A 6,558-nucleotide genomic window follows, 5' to 3' on the forward strand; every position below is an offset into this window, starting at 1 on the left:
GTGTTAGTACCTAATAGTACCTAATACTCAGTATTTGTTGTGCTGATAGAATTCATCATTCCAAGTCATTCATCAAAAAACCTGTCGTGCCACACAACCTCATCATAGTATAAAGTGTTTGGGAAACATGAAATTTGTTGACACGACTTTGGAAACGTTTTGAACAGAGTTCTGTTTAAACTCCTTCTCATGACGTCACGTTGCGTTTGCATCCTGCCACCTGTAGGAGCAGCACTCGTGGTTCTTATGTGAGGGTGGGAGCAGAGAGCTCATATCATCACTTTGACTGGAGGACTTGCTCACTTCACAGCTGCTATAGGACTGAGATATTAAGCTGAATTTCAAAGAGACTGTGATACTTGGTGTGAAAAGCAGGAAATATTTCTTTTTGTCTTGTGTCTGTAATTTTACAGGTCAGAAGCTGCAGCCTCAGCAGGCACCGAACTGCTCAAGATGTTGAATAAACTCCTGCAATATGTCCGTAGTGGAAAAATCGGCACCACTGGCACAGGCTTTGGGATTTTCTTCGCATTTATGTATCTGCAAGCCAAGATGTGCGCTTGCTCAGGCCACACTTTTGATTGCAATGAAATGGTGGTCGTGCCTGTTTTTTTAGTATTTTTCCTGGTGCTCCTGATAGACCGGACATTTCGGAGCACAGCGGACCATCCATCCACGTTTTTATGCATTGTACTCAAGCGCGTTATCAGAGCGTTTCTAATCAGTCTGCTGTGGATTGTAGCTGTGTTGCTTTTCACAGACTGGTATAGTTGCTGTACCACTGATGAAAAAAAGAGGAAGCTGTTCTGCGAACCTGAGGGTCTCACGGCTGATGAAACAGCTCAAATAACTGAGCTGCAAATGAAGTCAAAGGTGAGGATGTGCATATGTACACAGTGAATATGTAATGTTATTGTACTGTTACGTTTTCTTTTTAATTTATGAAAGTATAATAAATACACAGACACATTAATGCTGTTATATTTTGCATGTTTGTTGCTTCTTTTTCAGCTTGCTGCTTACTCTCTGCTCCTCAGCATGACTGTTGTCGCTTTCTTCATGACTTGGAGTGGGTGGAGAAAATGGTTTGAAGAAAAATACAGTTGGTGCAACAAGAAAACTTTTTACTACAAACTGATTTTGGAAGAAGAGAAAAAGGTTCTGGAGGAGCTTTTGAGGAAAGAAGCAAATGAAACTCTGACTAAAGAAATCACGAGCAACATAAAAAGGAAAGACTGGGACGGCTGTTTAAATGTTGCTCAACAAATGATCAATAAAGCAAAACATCAAAAACCAGAAGCAACCAACCAGCAGATCAACTGGATCAGTGAGGGGAGCTCCAGCAGAGGGGGACAGCATCATCAAGCAGCACCACATCAGCAGGTAAAAGGCTCTGTTATATACAGATGTTACAGCTGCCAGACTCAGTCAGGGGCGTCAGACTCAATCACTGAAAGAGCACATTTTTTTTATTCATTCATAACATTATTTTGCAGGCACAAAAGTATGAACTTCAAGCACTGTCACGAGGTAAATACACCCACAATCCTCATTTCACCTTACAGCTTTCTTGACATCACTTAACTTCCCTTTTACTGTGATAATTCAAAAAACCAGACACTTCATTATGTTTCTTCAGTGATGTGAAGACGGTGATCTGCACATTTGCCCCCCGAGGTCTCTGCTGTACCTGTCTTCACTAAAACTGTTGCATATCAAGTGCTTATTTTTTGCTGGTTTTACATTTACAAAACTATCATAATGACACAACAGACAGTAAATTTCTAAACTGAGCCAAAAGCTGTGATTCAGCTTAGACATGAACTTTAAACTGATCTGTTATTAGAAATTTATAGTTTATTCAATAAAAGCAATAAGTGGTGAACCAGCGTATTTATCATCCTATTTGAATTAATGAAGGATGAACTCATTTTAACGTTACACTTTTTAATAATTAGAGTTCAATTTAACCACTTTATAGTGTTTTTGTATTGTGGAAAGAAGTCAGAGAACCGATGTATTCTGGAGTTGTCCAAACAGACAAACTCCACACAGAAAGGCCGCAGCCACGTTTGAATCTTGCTCCTGTGAGGTGACAGTGCTAACTACTGCGACGCCCTGCCAGCCTGTCTCAGATCTCCAGTCCATGTCAAGGCACCTTCTGCTCCCTGTCCCCTTGAACTTTGTGGATGTAGAGTTTCACAGTTTCATGATTCCGTAAAATTTGTAAAATGTATTTTCCTTTATTTGACCCAAACTCAGTATCTCAGTAGCTACAGGTAAAATTTGACTGGCACAGCCTCAATGTAAAAAAAAAAATGTAGTATTTGGAAAAACAAATAAAAGTATAAAAGTTTTAAATAATTTATTGTTTATGTATTTTGGGTCACTTCAAGTAATCAAATTTCAAGTTAAAAAAAATGAAATTTAGGGTGTTTGCTGCTGTTAAATGTCAAAATGGGTCAAATTCAACCTGAATAGTATATATGGGTTAAACTTCTGTGTATGAAGCTTTAGACACATAACAAACTGATGAGTCATGTGTTGGATGGATACGTGACGATGTGAATATCTGAGTGAAAACGAGCCCTAAATTACTTTAAAAATCTAAAATGGGATTAGATGTAGTCTAAAGGGGATTTTTAAATGCAGACTGTCTGTGTCCTGAACATTTCAAGTAGGAACTTGTTCACAGAAAGACATTCAGTCATTTAAATTATTTTAAACAACAATTTTAATGCTGCAGTTTTTAAAAATTTGGGCTGTACCTCAATATCTTTCACTGAAAATCACCTAAATGGTCACTCACAGGCCAATTGCATAGCAAGAACATGAATAACAATCATTAATTCAGACTAAATCAGGCTCAGATGCAGTTCTGATTCTGGTCATTCTGGTCTTTTCCCATCCAGATCAGATTTTAGATCTGCTCACGGTGCCTGTTAAATAAAGCTTTTAATCTCCTATTGCTGTTTTTTTCAATTAAACATCACCATCTGTTCAATTCCTCAGTGAACAAAGTCAGAACTCTGTTTGTTGCACACACTGCCTGGAATCGGGCCCAGAAGTAAGAACAGGCTATAAGTACAATTTTGTCCCAGTAAACACTAACGATTCCTCGGGTTGTGTGTGTATTGTGCTTTATTTTAATTGTTTTAATTTTTCAAGTCCGGTTTCATTTGATTCTGTTAAGACCGAAGTTTAGTTTTCAGTCTAGTTCTTACTGTAATAACTTTGTTCTTTATAGACACAATTTGTTTTCTGACAAAAATGTTTTTTCTGTCCGATAGAGATCAGAGACAGCGAACCATTATTTAATGAAACCTCTTGAAAGAGGATTAAGAGAGGCAGCTAAAGAATCAATGCAAGTGACCACAAGAAATCATGCCCATCCAGCAGTCCAGTTTCTGAAGCTTACCTGGGTTCAGGTGTTGGGTGCAGCAGTCTAAGCAGAGACACCCAGACCTCCTTTTCCTTTGCAGCTTCCTGCACCAGAGGCCCAGTCTCTCTTTATACAGTCTTTGTCAGACTATGTAAAGCGTCCATTCTGTGTTGTTGCTGTTTGTAATGATAAATCTAAAGAATTTTTTTTATTATGCTTTATTGTGTCTGTTGCCTATTGACAATTCAGCTTTCACATTAATAAATATGCAAACTGAGTGCTGTAAATACAAAATATTCATCAAAATAAATTCTTCTGCAAAAAAAAGTCATACCATTTGATATTTTGTTGGTCCACCTTAAGCTCTGATAATAGCACATTGTTCCCGTGACATTGTTTTGATAGCTAATGTGGTGTCATTTTACGCAAAGATGGCAAAATTGGACTGCTACATGATTTTTGGGGGGAACATAGTTTTCAGTTTTCAGTTTTATTTGTCATATGCAAGTTAGCACAGGGTCAACATTGCAATGAAATGTGTTTGACGAGCAGCAGTCACTCAGCAGCATGATACAGTAGGAGAAAATATAATAAAATAAAATAAAATAATAAAGAAAATAGAAAAATAGTAAGGAGCAAAATATTAGAGAGACATGGTAAAAGAGAAAAGATGACTAAATATATATATATGTATCTATAAATATAAATATATGTACACTAGTGATTAAATAAGAAAATCTTGAAAAGAAATATGACGGGAGGGCAGATGGGATATTGCACAGGAATGAGCAGCAGAAAATTACAGTATTACATAGAATTGGTGAACCTAGATCTCCAATCCATCTCTTACCTATTTCTCTAAGTTATTTAATATGCAATAATGTTAAAATTGTGCTTTTTAGACTTTTTTTTCATGACTGCACAGGAAGAAATAAGTCTGCTACCTCAGTTTTTTGAATAAAATATGAAAGTCTAGAGAAATTAAAATTGTACATCCAGCAGTGGACTGCTACATAATGTGAACCTGTATGTGTCTGCCGTGAAGTCATCACTGAGAGCTTGGAAAACTCAAGCAGTCAACCCACCAATCCAAGCACCAGAACACAAACTGACTGGGTTTAGCATGCATACAAAAACTGTACCAGAGTAATGAAGTACTTTAGCTTTCACTTGGTTTATTTGTTTGTTTTGTTTTTGTAGTTTTCTTATTATTTGATTTGATTTTTTTTAAAAATATATAGCGATATAGAGATATAGATAAATATCCACACACACACACACACACACACACACACACACACACACACACACACACACACATTTTTGGACAAAATGGGGACATTTCTGTCTTCACTGATAATAAAAGACTGCACATTAAGAACTCCAGTACTTGTATCCGGTGAGGCTACATATAATATAGGCAATATTAGTGGTTGGTGTTGGTAACAGCAAATACACAGGTCACAATTATATGAGCAGCAGAACAAATTTCTTTTTTTTCTAAGAAAGATGGAAGGTCATTTGGAGGTGCTTTTGATGTTTTAAACAATTAAACTGTTCCATTTGCATTAACAGCCACCTTGCAGCCCATTGGCTGTTGTCTGACAACAATGCATTGTTCTGACCAAGCATTATCCAATCACATTCAGTTTCAGCACTAACTTCAAACAGCTTGTTTACCTTGTAACTGTCACCATGGACACCAGTTTACCCACACACCAGCTGCTTCCTGTTCGTGTTGGTATCTGATGTTCCTCTTTGTTACTTTTTATGTTTTACAATAAGCTCACCATAGTACATAGTGTTGCATCTGAATATACTTTAGCTCATTATAAAACCAACCAGATGTTCTGTGGTTTAAAAAGAAAAAGACTGAATTTGCAGAAGTGATGAAGATGATCCCTTTGATTTCATTCAAGATGTTTCCTGTCTCATAATGTTTCTCAAAATGTTTCCTGTGCCCTTTGATTTGTTAAAAATGTTTGTTCTAAAATCTAGTAAAGGAAGTCACGTTCTTCATTATTTCTCCTGCCTAATCACAGTGATTTAATACGTTTTAATGGCAATTGATCCTTAAAAGAGGCCAATCTAAGACAAATGGTGCAGTAGAAATGTGTTTGTTTGCAAGTGCCTTATTGTGGAAAGGGTTTGTGGGATTATTATATTATCTTATGCTATGTTACACCTAGAGATGGACCGATCCGATATTACGTATCGGTATCGGTCCGATACTGACCTAAATTACTGGATCGGATATCGGAGAAAAATAAAAAATGTAATCCGATCCATTAAATATCACGAAAGCACCTCGCAAAACTTGCAACACGCCGTAACTCACCTCAGAACATTAGCAGTCGGAGCAGTATGCATCACGTGATAGAGCGGCTGTGGCATGCGGGACCTGTCGGTGGTCTGGATAGCATGTGGAGCTTCGCTAGCAACCTGGCATTTCATCTCCGACAAAGTTATCCCCGAGAGAAGTAAAGCAAGTGTGTAAGTCCATCTCTGAATGTTTGTAAAGCATTCCCACGTTAAGCTTAACAAGCGACTGCCTCTCGCTCTCCGGCTGCTACTTCAATCGTGAAACTGCTTAAATGATCAGCTGATCGGCTTTTCTGTCGCGAGTCCGTGTCTCTTGTTTGTTTTTGGCCCACTTTGCACCAGACAGAGGAAACCAGCGGCTGAACAACAGCAGCACGTTTAAGCTTGATAAGCTGTTGTTAGAATTTATTTAATATTACTTTCTACTCGAGGATCTTTTTCTACGTAGCTGACGCTGGTAACTGTGCAGGGGCGGATCTAGCAAAGTTTAGCCAGGGGGGCCGATAGGGCATGAACAGGGAAAAGGGGGCACAAAGACATACTTTTCTTTCTTATTCTCATTTAAAATGTCGAGCTTTTAATAAATAATTATCTGACACCCAAAGTTTTAATTTGATGTAAAATGAATAGAAGTCAATTACTGTACATAGTGACTATTAAGTCTAATATATACCCTAGTAAGCTATAGTACTTTTTCCTTTGGGAAGGTACCATCTGTGCAGTCTGCAATTTTGTTGAAGAAAGATGTTGAATCTATTTAATATTTCTTGAAAAATAATTGATTTCTGTGCATTTTTTTTCACACTGCATCAAATTAAGGTTGATTACGTCGATTAAGCATCATGAGGTGGAGC

General features: G+C 37.6%; 1 long non-coding RNA gene across 2 annotated transcripts; it reads left to right on the forward strand.

The window, feature by feature from the left end:
- Nucleotides 1-294: 294 nt before the first annotated feature.
- On the forward strand, nucleotides 295-3,715 carry LOC106675991 (uncharacterized). Of its 2 annotated transcripts, XR_013094917.1 has the most exons (4): nucleotides 295-873; nucleotides 1,012-1,383; nucleotides 1,497-1,530; nucleotides 3,291-3,715. It is a non-coding gene; the product is annotated as an uncharacterized LOC106675991 (long non-coding RNA). The 2 variants fall into 2 exon arrangements; XR_013094915.1 differs by having other exon boundaries at nucleotides 1,497-3,715.
- Nucleotides 3,716-6,558: the final 2,843 nt, after the last annotated feature.

This window comes from Maylandia zebra, linkage group LG20 (genome assembly GCF_041146795.1).
Source record: "Maylandia zebra isolate NMK-2024a linkage group LG20, Mzebra_GT3a, whole genome shotgun sequence".
NCBI classification, from domain to species: domain Eukaryota; kingdom Metazoa; phylum Chordata; class Actinopteri; order Cichliformes; family Cichlidae; genus Maylandia; species Maylandia zebra.